A 20,579-nucleotide genomic window follows, 5' to 3' on the forward strand; every position below is an offset into this window, starting at 1 on the left:
ACCATACATATGCATACCCCTCCACAATAGATACCAAATGATTAATCCATTTGCCATAAGGGATATATGGCTGGATGCACACATCAATCTGAATATTCATACAAGCACAAACATACACTGTTCCAAACTTCTATTATTTAGTAGCAAGCAGCACCACAAAAAAAAAAAAAAATCAATCAGTGCAGTTAAGGTTTGGATGATACAATATGGAGATAATGTACTGATAAAATACTGTAGCTACAATTGGGAATACTGTACATACAGGCTAGTGGTAAGCTCAACCCCATCCGACAAATTAATTTTAGTTTATGTAATGCGTTTTCCTCCTTTTTCAGAAATAAATGTATATATGCTATCAGAAGAACTCTCAGCATAACTAGGATTGCCAACTTTCTAATCATTCAAACTGAACACCCTTGCCCTGCCCCCTGCCCCACCCTTCCCTGAGGCCTTAACCCACCCCTTATCTGAGGCCCCGCCCCTGCTCGTTTCACCCCCCCCATCATTTGCTATCCCCCATCTTCACTCACTTTCATCAGCCTGGGGCAGGGGTGTGTGGGCTCTGGGGTGCGTCTGGGGATGAGGGGTTTGGAGTGTGGGAGAGGGCTCCAGGCTGGAGCAGGAGGTTGGGGGGTATAGGCTCTGAGCTGGAGGTGTGGTCTGTGAGTGGGGCCAGAAATGTGGGGTTTAGGGTGCGGGAGAGGGCTCCGGGCAGGGGGTTGGGGTGTGGGAGGGGGGTGAGGACTCCAGCTGGGGGGTGCAGGCTCTGGGATGGGGGATGAGGGGTTTGAAGTCAGGAGGGGGCTCTGGGCTGGGGCCGAGGGGTTCGGAGTGCAGGTGGGAAGTGAGGACTCCAGCTGGGGTGGGGATTCTTGGGTGGGGCCTGAGGTGAGGGGTTTGGGGTGCAGGAGGGGTCTCAGGGCTGGGACAGAGGGTTGGGGAGTGTGGGGTTATGTGAGAGCTCCACCTAGGGGTGTGGGCTCTGGGGTGGGGCTAGGGATGAGAGGTTTGGGGTACAGGATGGGGCTCAGGGCTTGGGCAGGGGTCTGGGAGTGGGTGCGGGGTCCCTGTGGTGCTTACTGCAGCTCCCAGGAAGCAGCTGCCAGGTCCTGGCCTCCCCAAGGTGCATGGATGGCCAGGGAGTCTCCATGTGCTGCCCTCGTGCCTCACGTCCATGACCAATGGGAGTGGCGGAGCTGGCACTATGAGCTGGCACTATGAGCAGTGCGTCGAGCCTCCCTGGCCACTTATTGGCCTAGGGACCACAGGAAGCTTCCAGGAGTCGCACGGAACCAGGACAGGCAGGGAGCCTTGCCTTAGCCCTGGTCCCCCACTGCAATGCTGACCAGATTTTTAACGGCCCAGTTGGTGGTGCTGACCAGAGTTGCCAGGATCCCTTTTTGACCAGGCGTTCTGGTTGAAAACCGGATGCCTGGCAACCCTAAGCATAACAGTGTCATCTTGGAAATAACATGGTTGACTAAATGAGCAGAAAGGCTACAGTAAGAGATTCTTTAATTATTTAGAGCAAATACAATAATTTTCATTTAGCTAAACTATACATTTTATAATTTTACACAAAAATGTCATTTTCTGCCCATCTCTCGCCAATATTTACTGAAAATGACTCAAATATAATAGCATATAATTAAAATCTAATGATTTTTATAGAATCTATCACATGTACTTGTACAGTATGAAATATTATAAATAGTTGAAACTGAATTACACATAAAATAAATAAGCAAATCAGGTTTGGTGATAGTTATCATCCGTGGTTTTTTTAACCTGTGTTTTGTAAATTCACAAAATTCAGTAATCATCAGTAGGCCTACAAGGCATTAATGTTTTTGTTTTATAGGTATATTTACAGGTAATTATACAAGTAAATATACATATAAAATTACATACACAAAAACTATGTTAAAAGAACATTATTGATGTTGCAAAGTCAAGCGTTTAATAGTTAGGAAATGCCAGAATTAAGGTTTCTCATGCAACCCTAGTTCTGCCCTCTTGTGTATATGCATTATGATATCCTTTAATGATATGATGACATACTATTTTTTCCACAGTACCCTGCCTGATTTAATGCACAGGCTGGTCCTGCTCTGGGGATGAATCAGGATTAAGGCTGTAGGATCCCTGCCTCATTCGTAGCAGAAGTCTAAAGATATGTAGTGAATGAGGCAGGGGATTACAGGAAAAAAGAGACAGACACTGAAAAAACAGAAATTCCATCATATGGAATCATTCTGATGTCCAGATGGGTCACCAGCAGGGTTGGAACCTATAGCTCTACTATACAGATTCTGGTTCTTGAAATAATGGAGTCGGTTGTTATCTGTGTAGACCTGAGCTAGAAGGGGATGGGATGCACATGGATTTCACAGGGATTTGCTGACAGCAGAGAAGCAGTGAGACTCTGGAATCTTGGGCTCCAAGATCTGGAAGGATGGGCACAGATGCTTCTGCTTGTTTCCCTCCAACCTGTCCCTGTCCCAATCCTGTCTCTTAGCCAACCCCAGTCCTTGCATCAGTCCCCATTTTTCCTTGCCTACCCAGCCCTACCCTCCACCCCTCAGAATTTTCATCCTAGTCTCGTTGCCCAGCCAGTCCTCATCTCTCCCGCCTCCAGTCTCTCTGTCCAAGCCTCAGTCTCCCCACAGTTCTTAGTCTCTCTGCGCCCCCACCCACACCCAATCCCAGTTTCCTTACCCAGATAGTCCTGCTGCAAATCCTTGTCTCCAGTCTCCTGGACTAGCCAATCCAAATCTCCTCCCTTCCCCCAGCTCCACCCTGATCTCAATGTCTCCACTCCTTTATGACAATTGGCTCCCATCTCTCCATTTCCTTCACTGGCTCCCAGTCCCATTCTCCACCACATATGCTCCCAGTCCTAGCTTCCTCACCCCTCCCCTGCCAGCTTCCAATCCCAGCCTCCCCTCTCCCTCAGGCTTTAAGTCTTCTTGCCCAACCAGTCCATCTCCTCTCCAGATCCCAGTCTCCTTGGCCAACCAGTCCCAGTTTCCCCCCCTTCAATTCAATTACAGTTTCTCACCCCTCTTCAGTTCTATCCTCACTAGAGTTCTTGGCCCAATCTACTCCTTTCCCTTACCTCTAGTTTGGCTTTCCTCCTCCTCTTCATTCAAGTTAGATGGCTTCCTCCTCCATACTGCCTGGGTGCCAGCAGGGCAGGTTACTGGGAACAGAGGAGAGACAGGCCCTCAGTTCCCTACTGTCAATTACAGTGTCTGGCCCCACCCCGATCCGGAGCAGATGGGCACGATCAGTACAGGCTAGCCCCATAGCCTGGGGATGGAACATGCGCAGCCATTCTGTGGGGATGGCTCATGCACAGTCTGCTCACGCATAGGAGCTGTGGGGAATGGAGCATACACAGGAATCTTCTGAGATTTTATTTGTTAAAATTGAAGAGGTCTACTGAGCATGTGAAAACGGCAATTTTTCAAAGGCTTATAATTTGGACAGATTTCACAGGGAAGGCAAAAGGCACATCCCTGACACAAAGGCCAATTCCTGCCAAAGGTCAAGTTTCTTCTTCAAAGCATGGGGGTGCCACAGCATTTAATAAAGGAAATGGTCACCAGAATTTTTAATATGGACAAAACAATGTATTTTCCCCCAGTCTTCTGGCAAATGTTAAAAAATGAAAACAACAAAACAAGCCTGACACAGGTATCTATCATGAACTTTTTCAACCCAAACGGTAAAAGTTTGGTAAAGTTGTATGCAACTGAAAACAGGATCTTATAATGGGAAGTGTTGGGCAACCTTAATAGTAGGCAGGCTACCAGCCCTGCCTATAATACACAGATAAATATTCAGGTTTCAGGAACAATATGGTTTCATAGAATCATAGAATATCAGGGTTGGAAGGGTCCTCAGGAGGTCATCTAGTCCAACCCCCTACTCAAAGCAGGACCAATCCCCAACTAAATCATCCCAGCCAGGGCTTTGTCAAGCCTGACCTTAAAAACTTCTAAGGAAGGAGATTCCACCACCTCCCTAGGTAATGCATTCCAGTGCTTCACCACACTCCTAGTGAAAAAGTTTTTCCTAATATCCAACCTAAACCTCCCCCCACTGAAACTTGAGACCATTACTCCTTGTTCTGACATCTGCTACCATGGAGAACAGTCTAGCTCCATCCTCTTTGGAACCCTCTTTCAGGTAGTTGAAAGCAGCTATCAAATTCCCCCTCATTCTTCTCTTCCGCAGACTAAACAATCCCAGTTCCCTCAGCCTCTCCGAATAAGTCATGTGTTCCAGTCCCCTAATAATTTTTGTTGCCCTCCGCTGGACATTTTCCAATTTTTCCACATCCTTCTTGTAGTGTGGGACCCAAAACTGGACACAGTACTCCAGATGAGGCCTCACCAATGTCGAATAGAGGGGAATGGTCACGTCCCTCGATCTGCTGGCAATGCCCCTACTTATACATCCCAAAATGCCATTGGCCTTCTTGGCAACAACGGCACACTGTTGACTCATATCCAGCTTCTCGTCCACTGTAACTCCTAGGTCCTTTTCTGCAGAACTGCTGCCTAGCCATTCGGTCCCTAGTCTATAGCGGTGCATGGGATTCTTCCGTTCTAAGTGCAGGACTCTGCACTTGTCCTTGCTGAACCTCATCAGATTACTTTTGGTCCAATCCTCTAATTTGTCTAGGGCCCTCTGTATCCTATTCCTACCCTCCAGCGTATCTACCTTTCCTCCCAGTTTAGTGTCTTCTGCAAACTTGCTGAGGGTGCAATCCACACCATCCTCCAGATCATTAATGAAGATATTGAACAAAACCGGCCCGAGGACCAACCCTTGGGGCACTCCACTTGATACTGGCTGCCAACTAGACATGGAGCCATTGATCACTACCCGTTGAGCCCGACAATCTAGCCAGCTTTCTATCCACCTTATAGTCCATTCATCCAGCCCATACTTCTTTAACTTGCTGGCAAGAATAGTGTGGGAGACTGTGTCAAAAGCTTTGCTAAAGTCAAGGAACAACTCGTCCACTGCTTTCCCCTCATCCACAGAGCCAGTTATCTCATCATAGAAGGTAATTAGATTAGTCAGGCATGACTTGCCCTTGGTGAATCCATGCTGACTTTTCCTGATCACTTTCCTCTCCTCTAAGTGCTTCAGAATTGATTCCTTGAGGACCTGCTCCATGATTTTTCCAGGGACTGAGGTGAGGCTGACTGGCCTGTAGATCCCAGGATCCTCCTTCTTCCCTTTTTTAAAGATGGGCACTAATTTAGCCTTTTTCCAGTTGTCCTGGACCTCCTCCGATCGCCATGAGTTTTCAAAGATAATGGCCAATGGCTCTGCAATCACATCCGCCATTTCCTTTAGCACTCTCGGATGCAGAGCATCCAGCCCCATGGACTTGTGCTAGTCTAGCTTTTCTAAATAGTGCCGAACCACTTCTTTCTTCATAGAGGGCTGGTTCTCAAGTAAGAACAAAGTATTCGGTGCAGTTTTGTTCTACAGAAGACAGCTCATAGATACTGGGTGTAGCATTATTATGCAGAAGTGTACACACAAGTATTCAATGTTTTACCCAAAGGAAAGCTAACATCTTCATAGAACCAACAAAGGACCTTTCAGTTTTAAAGAATTGCCAGACATAGATAGTATTAGCAACTAAAGACTTGATCTTACACTGGGATCTGGTAGAGCAGACCCTTGCACTAGTGCTGAGTTCCATTTAAGTTAAAGGAACACTGAACAGGTGCAGGGACCTAGGCAATCCTGATGCATGATCTGGTTCTAAGAATATTACACAAGTTACATAGTCTTGATACTCACTGGTGAAGAAGAAATGACTCATAATGTTAGTTCAGGAACAGATAACAATAATCCAAAAAGAGGACATTTAGGGTAAGATTTCTAAAGATATTTGGGTTCCTAAATCACACCTAGTGGAATTTGCTTATTGAAATGAATGGGAGTTATGCACTTAAGTGCTTTTGAAAATCCCACTTGATACCTATCTGCAATTTAAGGCACTTTAATACTTTTAAAAATCTGGCCTTTAGGGACATTTTATTTTAGCAACCCGAGTCTCTTCTGGAAATGTTTTCTTACAGAGAAATTAGCATACAGAAATAGCATAGTGAAGTCATGAATGATCACTTTGGCATATGAAAGCCTTCATGGCTGTTTTCTAAAAGAGATGTAAAGGAGAATAATGCTGTAGTTTTCTTCAAATCCCACATTCATGCTAGCAATATACTACTGCTGAGAATACACATTTCAAAGGGTGCCACTGAAGACAATTTAACTAAAAAAAGACATAAAACAAAATACAGTATTTTAAAAGGATAACTAATGAAGTCAATGCGAATTCTATGCATAGAGTGGTTATAGAACTGATCTGTACTAATTTGTTAACATTAAATCTTCGTGTGTATGTATATGTGTAATAGATATTTAAATCTAAGTCTCAGGATATTTGTCTTCCACAAAATCCATTTGTTATTGCCAATGTACTATAAAGCAGCTCAGCACATTTTAATTAAATTAAAACTTCATTAGTGGCAATCAGAGTGAAATACACTTACACCAATCAAATTGAGGTTGATTTTTCCTAAATGCTGAAGGCCATATTCTACCCATGGAAAACAGTGTTCTCAATGTCTTGTATGTTTACATGTTTGTTTCTTTACTCACAGTACAGTGCTGTGGACATAAACCCTTTATCAGTCTATGTTATGCAGCCCCTCTGGAACAGAATTGTAAAGGTAAAGGTAAGGTTTATAAGAACAATCCAGTCATAAAGTAAGAGTTTGTTTTAAGGTGCAGAAGGTAGATTTAATTTTAAACAATAGATACTGATTTTAAAAAGCTGAAATTAAAACTATAAAAACCGAAAAAAACAACCCTTGAAGCCCCCTCCACACAAGAGCTTATTGAATGGCTAGATATATTTGAGATGGATATTTTAGATTTGTACATATCTGTTACCAGTGTTGTATCTATTGTTTGTCACCATTATAACAGAAAACATTAGTTGCCATCACATTCCTCATTACTGAATTTTTGGAAACATTGAAAGACATCATTAGTACAAGTCATTTTTCCTACAGCATATGCTTTCTACCACCAGCATCTCTTTATCTTTCTGTTATGCAAATGATTACAAACAAGCACCGTCTAATAGTCTCCCCAGGGAACTTGTCTAGGGAGCTGGATATTTCTTTAACAAGCTGAAAATGGGAGCAGTTACTATGATCACCCAAAACGTTGGGAGGTTCTCCAGTCATAAGGTACAACCCCCTGAATTTATGGATTCATTAAAAATTCTTGCCTTTGGGCTTGCCATTTCACTTGCCATCTTTCTGCTAAAGATGGGCCCAAACCAGAATACTGGAGAACTGCAAATGAAACCCCCCTCAAACTTTGGATCTGGAGCCAAAATCTCTGGAGTGGGTGCCTCTCTACTCTTTGCATTTATTTCAGCTTCAGCAATGAAGATAGTCAGTTTCACTTTTGCTCCTAGTTATTTTCACTATCAGTTCCAATCTGGAGCAATGCAGGATAGTGTTTATTTGTAAACAAACAAACCTGCCTCCACCAGAATAAAAAAAACCATAGAAATATTTCTATTGTTCTCAGCTTTTGTAAAAGTTTGTTTTTAAAATCACACACCTTGGGCCAGACCATGTTTTACATGACAGCATCTCTTTAATGCTAGACTGACCACTGTTAACTTCTGTAGAGAGGTGGAAATGCACAGCCAAAATGGGGGATCCAGTATGTAGTAGAAATTTCAGTAGAGTCCAGTAAGATTGTTTGACTGGTTTCTGGTTGTTTCTACTGGAGCCAAGCCACAGAACCAGTAGACCTATAGACTTTTTGTTCTGTTCCAAAATTTAGTTGGCCAACTAGGACTAGTGAGAACCAGATGAATATTTTAATCTAGAATTTCCAGTAGAGCAGTATGACTGTTCATCTCTGAGTACTGAGAATAGGTTTGACTGCAGTTCCTCTCACTCAGCCCTACAAATTTTTACTCACTTGTTCACAAAGGGAGTAATTTTTTTTTCTAACAGCAAGTAAAATTGTATCATAATGGTAAGGGTAGGTAAATAGATATTCTCCTTAGCTGGTAAATATTGCAAACCACCTTTATTTATTCAGATTATTTATTTTTATGTTTTGTATCCATAGTAAATACAAGAACTGGGCTAGAAGCAATAATCTAGCAAATAATACTGAACCTATATCTCAAAGAATGACATTTGACTTAGATGTGACCAGAAAGGTACATCATAGTAGAGAGGCGAATGAGAGTTTTAGGAATGTTATTAGAAATTAAACAAATTGCTTGAAATTTGTTCATTAAAAATTGGGTAATAAAAATATGTCCTTTGAGGACTGAGAAATCTCTTTCCTTTTGGTTCAGCTATCCTATAAAATTTGCCATTCTTACATACATGCATATACACAAGATATGAATAAATTCTGTATTTTTTTTAACTCATGAAACCCCACTGCACTATTTTTCCTCGTGTCCTAGAGCAGTTAAAAAAAAAAGCATCTTGGAGAGACAGTCAAGTAAAGAACAAAGTGTGATGGTCTATAAAAAATGTATGAATACGGATGCTTAGGAATTAGGTCTAGCTTTTTGTGTGCCAGTTTAACCCTATTTATGGCACATGTATCTGTGTATTCCAGAACACAAAGGAAAGCATCCACTTGTCAGCTCACCCTGAATTAATGCACGTACTTTTATTACATTATGAGATACATGAGGAGAATCCAGCACTGAAGGAGCGATAGCTATAGCTACAGACACATTCATATCCCAAGAAGAGAAAGAAAACTACCTTATCGTAACTGGTTTAAGCATTTATCTGAATATTAGCAGAGCAGCCAAGATATCCATGTAGATAGGAGATTCATATGAGAGTTCTGAGCATTACTAGCTGGTGAGTGCATTTTTCTTAGGTACGGTATCATGTCTGATAGTATCACTGTATGTTACTTTCATTTATTACACATTTTATGGATGTCATAAATATTCTTGGTTAGACATCTATTCACTTTCCACTGATTATCATGAAAAAACAGAAACTGGAGGAAGACTGGCTTCATGCCATGATTTTACAATGTGCTAGGAGCATTTCTGTTATGCATGCATCCATTGCAGACCCTTCCCATAATGAGACAGCATATGAAGAGGAGCCAAATTACAGCATATGCCTGCAAGCCATCTTTATACCTTGAGGGAGGACTCTGTACAGAACATTTATATCCCAGGGGAGTAGAAAGATCTTTTTGCTACAGGGAGTTCATTTTATAAGGGGTATCCCCCCTATAAAGTCATACTGTTTTGTGGGTGTGTCACATCTAAAAGTTCTTATTTATAGAAAAGAAGGGGTTGCAGAATTACTGCCTGTAGAATTACTTATTACAGCGTGGGAGTGGAGTCCTTTGGAAGATTGTTACAATGCTGCCTGGATGCTGAGTTACCACACTGTGGTGCTGTAGTTGCTTTTCTACTGTCAAAAAGCATGAGAAACTTTTACTGTAGCACTTGAGAGAACAAGGACTATAATTAAATATGTATAATGCATGAAATAGAACATTTCTAAACTGCATTATTTATAAAAAAAAGTCACTAAAAGATTTAGGCAAAAAAGACAATATTTATGAAGACATTTTCTTGCATATTTTCCAGAACTTTTTAATTTAAAAAATTGAGGAATCTTTAACATTTGCAATATTAGCTGATTTTGCACATATAATAACCTTTGATTTATGAACACATACTTCTCTTTAGCTTTTACAAACGTGGTGACATGTTCAGTTAAAATATGGTTTCTTAACAATGTGATTTTTCTTTTAAATATTTTTACAGATAGTGCCTCTGTGGATTGCTCCTAACTTGTTAAGCTTCTCTGGATTTCTGATGATTTTAATTAATTATTTGCTGTTATCTTTTTATGACTGGGACTATACCACAGCAAGTAATTATCCATTTGGTTTTTACAACTGTAGAGCTACTCAACCAAATTCTGGCAAGATATCTGCCTTCCTCCTCCCACACAAAGCTCCATTGACTTCACTTTCACAGATCTTGGGAGACAGGCCAGTCCTTGCTTACAGACAGCCCCCCAACCCGAAGCAAATACTCACCAGCAACCACACACCACACAACAGAACCACTAACCCAAGAACCTATCCTTGCAACAAAGCCTGTTGCCAACTCTGTCCATATATCTATTCAGGGGACACCATCATAGGGCCTAATCACATCAGCCACACTATCAGAGGCTCGTTCACTTGTGCATCTACCAATGTGATATATGCCATCATGTGCCAGCAATGCCCCTCTGCCATGTACATTGGTCAAACTGGACAGTCTCTACGTAAAAGAATAAATGGACACAAATCAGACGTCAAGAATTATAACATTCAAAAACGAGTCGGAGAACACTTCAATCTCTCCGGTTACTCGATTACAGACCTAAGGGTGGCTATCTTTCAACAAAAAAAACTTCAAAAACAGACCCCAACGAGAGACTGCTGAATTGGAATTAATTTGCAAACTGGATACAATTAACTTAGGCTTCAATAGAGACTGGGAGCGGATGGGTCATTACACAAAGTAAAACTATTTTCCCATGTTTTCTCCCCTCCCCTCCATCCCCCACTGTTCCTTAGACTTTCTTGTCAACTGCTGGAAATGGCCCACCTTGATTATCACTACAAAAGGTTTTCTTCCTCCCCCCCTTCCTGTTGGTAATAGCTCATCTTAAGTGATCACTCTCCTTAAAGTATGTATGATAACACCCATTGTTTCATGTTCTCTGTGTATATAAATCATCTCCCCACTGTATTTTCCACTGAATGCATCCGATGAAGTGAGCTGTAGCTCATGAAAGCTTATGCTCAAATAAATTTGTTAGTCTCTAGGTGCCATAAGTACTCCTTTTCTTTTGACTTCATTGGGGCTCCATGTGGATGCAGTTGCCTGCCTGCCCACATCTCATTGCAAGATCAGGGCTGAGAGTTGCAAAGACCCACACAAGGTCATTTAGCTGAACCTTTACATTATAGGTCGGATCTCGCACCCATTAAAGTCAGTGATAAAACTCCCATTGAATTCAGTGGTGCAGGAGCAGGCACTATCACAGGATTCTAATGCCATAATCCTTCTTAAATAAGATAATAAAAAATGAAAAAAAACATGCCTTTAATAAAGTTTTTTCATTTGCCTCAGAGACCATAATATCTAAGATCTGTGTCCAGATCAGTATTCATTTCCCTTTCTTTTCTGATGTCAAAATAAGTGAGTTTCACCTCCAAATTCAAGTCTTTTTCTGGCCAAATAAAAAACTATAGAAATTGATTCAAAACACCTGCTCTTTCCTGACAAATTTAGGTCTACATTTTCTCAGGTTCCAAATCCAAATTTATCTGTATAATGGGCTGAATTACTAATACCTCTCACTCCGATTTCAAGGATGATGTCAGCCATCACAATTTGTACTAATGGGTTTTCGCCTGCGACTGTAGACCAATTTGGGAAGAACAACAATTACCACACTGAACACAAAGCCATTTGCCTGGGTTGTGTTAAATGAGCTGCACATTATTTCTGTGCCTGGTGCTGTACTTCCTGCTGCACCAACCAGGCTGTAAGAAAACTGAAAATGTTTGTATATATGAACATTTGTTGTTGGGACATCCTCACCAGGTTATGTCTAATTTAGATTGCATGCTTTTTCAGGCAGGGACCTAATGCTCTAAATAAACAAGGATTTAAAAAATAGTAGTTTTGTAGCCATCTTGTACAATTCATATTTTCACCCGGTTTAAATGCAAGAATATCAAGAATTACTGTATCAAGCACCTTTCCAAAAATCAAGAGACACTATTGCTGCTATATCTGCTCTAGCCTATGGGGAAAGTTTTCCTCTCTGATCTGTAAAATAAAACTGCACAAAGATCTCATTTATGTTACTAACAACAATATGTTACTAAGAACTTAAAAATTACACAGTGCATTATACAAATATTAACTAATTAGTTGATGGGTGGTCTGCACAGAAACTGAATGAAGATTTTTGCCCTATTATCTTTACTTTCATACAATGTTGTAATCACTTCAGCTGCAAAAATCTATTGTATATTTTTCCCCCTTTACAATATGAGCTTACTTGTAAATACCCTCGGCCTCCATTATCCCACTAAATTCAATGAAGTATAATCAATATAGATTGCTGATGGTGCACATTGCTTCCAATTCACAAAAATATACTGTTTTAATTCTTTTTCACATAATGAGGATGTGCACATATACATCTTCTATTGCACACAAGACTTTTAGGTGGATTTCATTAGTTATAACCACGGTTATTCCTCCCCATTCCTCCACTCACCCCCATATCTTGCAGGTGCCAGTCCTGGAATTGTTCAAGCATGGGTATGGCTATCTGGTGCTTGTACCACTTTTTGTGCTTATGCTTTAGGTAAAGTATGGTAAGAGAATTTGCATAACTCATATCTACATGTTGTTTTGTCCAGTATGTTGTAATAAAAACAATAAAAGGTTGTGAATAAATTACTAGCCTATTCCCAAAGCACTGAAATATAGGTATTTGATAATGTGCTGAAAATATTTAACACCCGTAGGTGTATTTTTAAGCCAACATTCTGAAACTTTCCATATTGGTAAACTGCAGCCTTGATAACTAGCTCATCTCCCTTACAAATGCAAACAGAATTTTTTTTGCAGCATGACAACACCAACCATTTTCTTTGAAAATTGTCACTAAGTGCTGACATCGCTGTTGGTGATACTGGCTACAGTCCTTGGCTTTCTTAAACAAATAATTTCATTCTTACCTTTGGGTGTATTTCAGATGTTTCAGAACAGGACAGCTTTATCTTATCTGTACATTTGCCCTTTCTTAAGAATGATTCATAGATTCCAAGGCCAGAAGGGATCATCTAGTCTAACCTCCTGTATAACACACGCCATAGAACTTCCCCAAAATAGTTCCTAGAGCAGATCTGTTAGAAAAACATGCAGCCTTGATTTTAAAATTGCCAGGTATGGAGAATCCACCATGTCCCTTGGTAAGTGGTTCCAATGATTAATTACTTTCACTGTTAAAAATGTATGCCTTATTTCCAGTCTTAACATAAGCCATACTGGGTCAGACCAAAGGTCCGTCAAGCCCTGTCCTCTGACAGTGGCCAATGGCAGGTGCCCAAAAGAGTTATTATCAAGTGATCCATGCCCTGTCACCCAATCCCAGCTTCTGGCAAACAGAGGCTAGGGACACCATTCCTGCCCATCCTGGCTAATAGCCATTGATGGACCTATCTTCCATGAATCTCTCTAGCTCCTTTTTGAACCCCATTATAGTATTGGCCTACACAATACCCTCTGGCAAAGAGTTCTAGAGGTTGACAGTGCGTTGCGTGAAAAAATACTTTTGTGTGTTTGTTTTAAATCTGCTGCCTATTAATTTCATTTGGTGGCCCTTTGTTCTTGTATTATGAGAAGGAATAAATAACACTTCCTTATTTACTTTTTCTATACCACTCATGTTTTTATAGATCTCTATCATATCCCCCTTAGTCACCTGTTTTCCAAGCTGAAAAGTACCAGTCTTATTAATCTCTTCTCATTCAGAAACCGTTCTATACCCCTAATCATTTTCTGCACCTTTTCCAATTCCAATATATCTTTTATGAGATGCGTCAACCACTTCTGCACACAGTATTCAAGGTGTGGGCATACCATGGATTTATATAGCGGTAATATGATATTTTCTGTCTTATTATCTATCCCTTTCTTGATGATTCCCAACATCTATTCACTTTTTTGACTGCCGCTGCACATTGAGTGGATGATTTCAGAGAACTATCCACAATGACTCCAAGATCTCTTTCTTGAGTGGTAACAGCTAACTTAGACCCCATCCTTGTATATGTATAGTTGGGATTATGTTTTCCAATGTGCATTACTTTGCATTTATCAACATGAAATTTCATCTGCCATTTTGTTGCCCAGTCACCCAGTTTTGAGAGATCCTTTTCAGGCTCTTCACAGTCTGCCTGGGACTTAACTATCTTGAGTAGTTTTGTATCATCTGCAAATTTTGCTACCTCACTGTTTACTCCTTTTTCCAGATCATTTATGAATATGTTAAATAGGACTGGGCCCAGTACAGATCCCTCATTTACAAGTATATTTTGAGTCCTGTCAGCTAGTCAGCTTTAAATTCATTTAATGTGTACCATGTTAATTTCATATTATTCTAACTTTTTAATCAAAATGTTGTGAGGTACCAAATCAAATGCCTTACAGAAGTATATTACATCAACATTATTACCTTTATCAACCAAATTTGCAATATCATCAAAAAAGATATCCCCTTAGTTTGATGGAATCTCTTTTCCATAAACCCATGTTTTTTGGCATTAATTATATTACCCTCTTTTAGTTCTTTACTAGTTGAGTCCTGTATCAGCCACTCTGTTATCTAACCCAGAATCAATGTCAGACTGACAGGCCTATAATTATCCTGATTATCCCATTTATCCTTTTTAAATATTGACACAACATTAACTTTCATCCAATCTTTTGGAATTTTCCCAGTTTTCCAAGATTTTGTTTCTTTAAACAATGGTCCAGTGAGTTTTTCAGCCAACTCTTTAAAAATTCTTGGATCCAAGTTTCCCAGATCTGCTGATTTTAAAATGTCTGTCTTTAGTAGTTGCTGTTTTACATCCTCCTGAGATACAAGTGGAATGGAAAGAATGTGGTCATATGATATGATTATATCATCTGTTTTTTCCCAAATACAGAAAAGAAATATTTATTGAACACTTCTGCCTTTTCTGGATTATTATTTATAATTATGCCATTTTCATCTAGTAATGGACTAATAGCATTGTTGAGATTCTTTTTGTTCTTAGTATCTTTAAAAATCTGGTTTTTATTGTCCTTAGCTCGTCTGACCATAAATTTATCCTTGTGCCCTTTTGCTTCCCTTATCAACGTTCTACAATTCCTAGCTTCTGATTTATATGCATTATTATCAACTTCCCCTTTCTTCCATTTGATATATATATCACAATTCCCAATCATCATTCACATTTTTCTGATTAAATTCTTCTTCCCAGTTGATTTGGCTCATAACTGTTTTCAACTTTGTGAAATTGGCCCTTTTAAAGCACTAAGTGTGTATCTCTCTTGTTTGGACTTTTTTCTGTTTGCACATTATAAATATTATCAAGTCATGATCACTTGTACCTAAATTACAATTAATTTTTAGTTCTGTGATCAGTTCCTCATTATCCATCAAGCCAAGATCCAATATAGAATCTCCCCATGTTGAACGCAACACTTTTTGAATTAGAAAATTGTCATCTATAATATTTAGAAATTCCAAGGATGTTTTAGTACTGGGAGCATGACACCTCCAATATAGGTCACTCAAAATGAGTTCCCCTATGATAACACAGCTTTTTTCCTACACATCATAAATAGGTGCATAAGGTGGTGATCATTCTGTTCCCTGTGTCACTATGTGGTCTGCGGAAGATACAAACTAATAGCACATCTTGTGCTTTTTCTGTTAGGACATTGATCCTTAAACATTCAAGATCATTTTCTTCTGAGTTATCAATGAATTGGAAACAGGTAATGCCATTTTTGACAGTGCTATCTCTCCTCCCCTTTTGTCATCCCATTGCTTCCTAAATAAGTTATAACGATTGATTTTAACATTCCAGGAGTGTGAATCACCCTACCAGATTTCCGTAATATCTCCTACATCAAATTTATGAGCAATTCCAGTTCCTCTTGTTTGTTAATCTGGCTTCTAGCATTGGTGTGCAGGCAATTAAAGATTTTCTTCTCTTCATGTCCTTGGCTTCCTTGATTAATTTTGTTCTCAACATCTCAGTTTTGCACAGAGTGCTCATATCTAACCTATTCTTATCATTATTATTAGTTTAACACCCTCCTGACTATTCTAGTCAGGCTTTTCTCAAGAAGATTGACCATGAACATCTGACAGTCCTGTCCGCATGCATACTAGTGATGGTTCTTATGGAAATCTTTGGTGCTTAACCACTGACTCTATAAGAAGCTCCCAGGCACCCACAACTACAGAAACTAGAGGAAATAAAAGACACAGATCAGAAAAAAAGGGGAAATGAATTTAGTGTTAGTTTTTGTCTATGCTGTGTGATACAGCATGGCCAGAAGGCAGCAGGAGAGTGATATAGAAGAGCTATGTAAGCCGCAGAATGAGGAGAAGCCTTATTTCCCATAGAGAGAAGAAAGGTTGCTATAGATTAATTAAAAGCACTTAAATCCAGTTAGAGCTCCTGAAGCCAGTCACCTGATAAAAAACCTCTTCTTCAATCAGCCAGGGGAAGGAGTTGGAGCAGAGAGCAGTTTGAAGGAGTTGGAGCAGAGGAGAGTTTGGAGAAGTGCCATGGCTGGCTAGAAGACCAAGACCCTGGGTAAAAGACACCTGGCTCATGCAGAAAGAGGGCAGGAAGCTCCACAAGCTGAAGAGCAGGAGAGGGAAGTAGCCCAGGGGAAGGAAGCACTAGTTCAAATGGTTTGCCACTATCCCTAGGGCCTCTGGGCTGGGACCCAGAGTAGAGGGCGGGTCTGGGTCCCTCCCTCTTCACTACCTTTCTTTGGGTTACTAGTGGGACAGTAGATACCCTAGTTCAGGGGCAGGAAACTGCGCCCTGAACCTACCCCCCCACACACACAAGAAGAGGAAGCGCGGGACCCATCATAATCGTGCCGGCAATTTGCCACACATGGTGTCAGCATGGGATCTCTGCGCTGGGGACTTAAACCAGTGTTAGCAAAAACCATCCCATCCCCAAGATGGACAACATGGTCAAGGCTGTAATATAAGCCATTATGGCCCACCAGGAGGCTACCCGAATCCAAGCAACCACCCAACAGGAGGTGACTCGGGTGCAGCAGGAGACTAATTGACTGTTGATGAATCAGGCTGCCCAGGACTGAGCTCTGCTATAGGAGCTGGCAAACCAGATGAAGGCCCTTATGGACCGGAACCACAATTGCGACGGAACCTGGACTATACGGGCCAGCCACTGCCTACAGAAAATGACACGGGAGGATGATGTGGAGGCATACCTCCTGGCATTTGAGAAAACAACCCTATGGGAGGCCTGGCCCCAAGATCAGTGGTCTGGTATCCTCGCCCTGTTCCTGTGTGGAGAGGCCCAGAAGGTCTACTCCAATATGGCTGCAGAGACTGCGGAGGATTACCCCCAGCTGAAGGCAGAGATCCTGGCCAGATCCAGAGTAACAATGGCATTGCGAGCCCAGAGGTTTCGTGAATGGCAGTATACAGAGGACAAGACACCCCGATCTCAATTGTTTGACCTGATCCACCTGACCTGGAAATGGCTGCGCCCTGAGGCCCTCAGCTCTGAGAAAATGATGGAGCTCCTGGTATTGGACCGGTATATGAGGGGGCTACCACCAGGCCTTCGGGCTTGGGTTGGCCAGAATGACCCATCTACCTACGATGAGTTGGTCTCCCTCATGAAAAGACAGCTGGCAGCCCATGAACAGTTCCAGACCCCAGGGGGTGGGACACGGCAAACCAGGAAGCCTGCCCCAAACCCAAGGCCCTGGATTGTCAAGAACTGCAGAAGAACCATAACTGGGAGGAAAGACACTGAGGAATGGCCCGAGGCCAAGAAGGGACCTGGGGGTTTGGGAAGAAAGGGCTGGCGGGACCAACCATATAGCCCCAGGCAGAGGGTGGCAACCAGGTTAAGGGGTTGGTGTTACAAATGTGGGGAATTGGGGCATATAGCAGCCCAATGCCCCAACAGGGAAGAGCCTATGCAGTGCAATCTGGGGGATCCAGGGGAACAATGTGGCCTAATCAGCCTGGTAGGGGTCACAATGACCTCACATAGGTATACAAGGTCAGTAAAAATGAATGGTATTGCGACCACAGCATTAGTAGATTCCGGGGGTGCTGTCACGCTGGTCTTGAGGAAGTTGGTGGGGCAAGACCAACTAATCTGGGCCAAAACCACAGGGGTAACATGCGTTCATGGCACCATAAATTTCTACCCCACAATCCCAGTACGGATTGAGATCCAGGGAAACACTACCAGGGTAACTGCAGGGGTGGTCCCTAGGATCTCCTACCCAGTCTTAATTGGTAGGGACTTCCCCGGGTTTGAGAACTTATTCCCTGCAGTAGAGCCAGGGGAGGGTAGCAACCCCTAGGCTGAGACGGAGGCACCCCAATTTTTGCCAAATTTGCCCCAGAGCTATTTTCATCCCCCAGGAAACCCCAAAAGTATAGGCAGGAAAAGAGGGCAGATAAAAGGCTAGGGATCAGGATTCTAGCAGAGAACCAGAAAGCCTCCCTTGTTGGTAAGCGAACCCGTTCAGGAGGCCAGGAGACAATTCAGGCCAGTGAGGACTCAGAGGTGGTTCCTAGCCCAAGTAGGGGCAACACAAGGGGCGGAGTAGAAATAGGTCCCATGGAGTTAGGTCAGATTGGTACTGCTCGTGAGAATTTCGGGCAGGACCAAGCCAATGACCCACTTTATCCGAATGTGAGGGAGGAGGTAGTGGAAATAAATGGCGTACCCGTGGAAGGAAAGACCAAAGGCCCAAGGCTGTATTATGTGATCAAACGTGATCTGTTGTACCAAATAGTGCAAATACGAGGGGAAGAAGTAGAGCAGCTCTTAGTCCCACAGAAACACAAGGGCAGTACTAGCTCACAGTCATTTATTTGGGGGACATCTAGGAGTAGACAAGACACTGGATAGAGTCTTAAGAAGATTTTATTGGCCAGAAATATGCGCGGCGGTCTGATGCTATTGTACCTCCTGCCCGGAATGCCAGTTGTATAGCCCTGACCTCACTTGCAGGCTCCATTAGTACCTATTATTGAAGTCCCTTTCAAAAGGATAGCCATGGATCTAGTGGGCCAGCTGGAGAGATCAGCACGGGGCCACTGAAACATATTAGTCATCCTTGACTACCCACGCCAGAAGCCATTCCTTTAAGAAACCCCACATCCAAGGCAATAGCAAAAGAACTACTCCAGGTTTTTGCAAGAGTGGGCATCCCTAAGGAGATCCTGACTGACCAAGGAACCCCTTTCATATCAAAATTAATGAAGGACTTATGTACCGTGCTCCGCATCCATGCCATACGGACCTCAGTCTACCATCCTCAAACAGATCGCCTGGTCAAGCTGTTTAACCGCATCCTTAAAGGTATGATCCGGAAGGTGGTAGCACAGAACGGAAAAGACTGGGATACCCTTCTACTGTATCTAATGTTTGCTATATGGGAAGTCCCCCAGGCGTCCACTGGTTTTTCTCCCTTTGAGACGCCACCCACGCAGAATATTAGATATCGCCAAGGAGGACTTGGAAGAACAACCCAACCCAGGCAAGAATGTCATTGAGCATGTGACACAGATGAGAGCACGAATAGCTCGAGTAACCCCTATAGTATGAGAACATTTGGAAAAAGCACAAGAGACCCAGTGGACATATTACAACTGCCGGGCGAAAGTACGGAAATTTCAGCCGGGAGAATGGGTGATGGTGCTAGTGCCAACAGCAGAAAGCAAACTCCTAACCAGCTAGCATGGGCCGTATGAGATAGTGGAAGCCATTGGGGAAGTGGACTATAAGGTCAGACAACCAGACTGCCGAAGGCCAGAGCAGATCTACAACATAAACTTACTGAAGCCCTGGCGTGACCGAGGTACGTGCCTGGTCATTTGGAGAGCTCCACCTCAGACGGACGACCCACAGGGGCAGGTGAGGATATCCCCCGAGTTAGCCACAGAACAATGAATAGAGGGCATTGATATGATCCAATGGAACCAAGATGTTTTCTGTACACAGCCGGGCCATACGACACTGGTCCAACATCATATCATCACCAGGCCCGGAATAAGGGTGATGACAAGACAGTACCAGATACCGGAAGCTAAAAGAGAGGAAATTAGGATAGAAATGAAGAAGATGTTGGAACTTGGGGTTATTGGAGAATCCCACAGCCAGTGGTCCAGCCCTACTGTCCTAGTACCCAAGCCTGACGGCATCCTGAGGTTTTGCAACGACTTCTGGAAATTGAATGAAGTATCCCAATTCGATGCCTATCCGATAACAAGCATTGACGAACTAGTTGATCAGTTAGGCAAGGCCTGATAACTAACCACTCTAGACCTCATCAAAGGATATTGGCAAATTCCCCTGGCCGAGAATGCCAAGGAAAGATTGCCTTCTTTACATCCGATGGCCTGTTCCAATACACTGTCCTCCCTTTCGGACTCCATGGGGCCCCTGCAACATTCCAACAACTTATGGACAAATTGCTGCGACCCCATGCCAGGTATGCTGCTGCCTATTTAGATGATATAGTCATCCATAGCTGTGACCGTGAAAGGCACCTAGGGAAAGTAGAAGTGGTACTAGATGCCCTGCGGAAGGACGGCCTCGCTGCCAACCCTCTCAAGTGTGTGATAGGACTAGCT

The 20,579-nt window shown here is 42.4% G+C and overlaps 1 pseudogene; it reads left to right on the forward strand.

Moving 5' to 3' along the window:
- The first annotated feature begins 3,708 nt into the window (after nt 1-3,708).
- Nucleotides 3,709-20,579, forward strand: part of LOC119850630 — a 60,285-nt pseudogene continuing 43,414 nt past the window's right edge.

This window comes from Dermochelys coriacea, chromosome 2, assembly GCF_009764565.3.
Source record: "Dermochelys coriacea isolate rDerCor1 chromosome 2, rDerCor1.pri.v4, whole genome shotgun sequence".
In the NCBI taxonomy this organism is placed as follows: Eukaryota; Metazoa; Chordata; order Testudines; family Dermochelyidae; genus Dermochelys; species Dermochelys coriacea.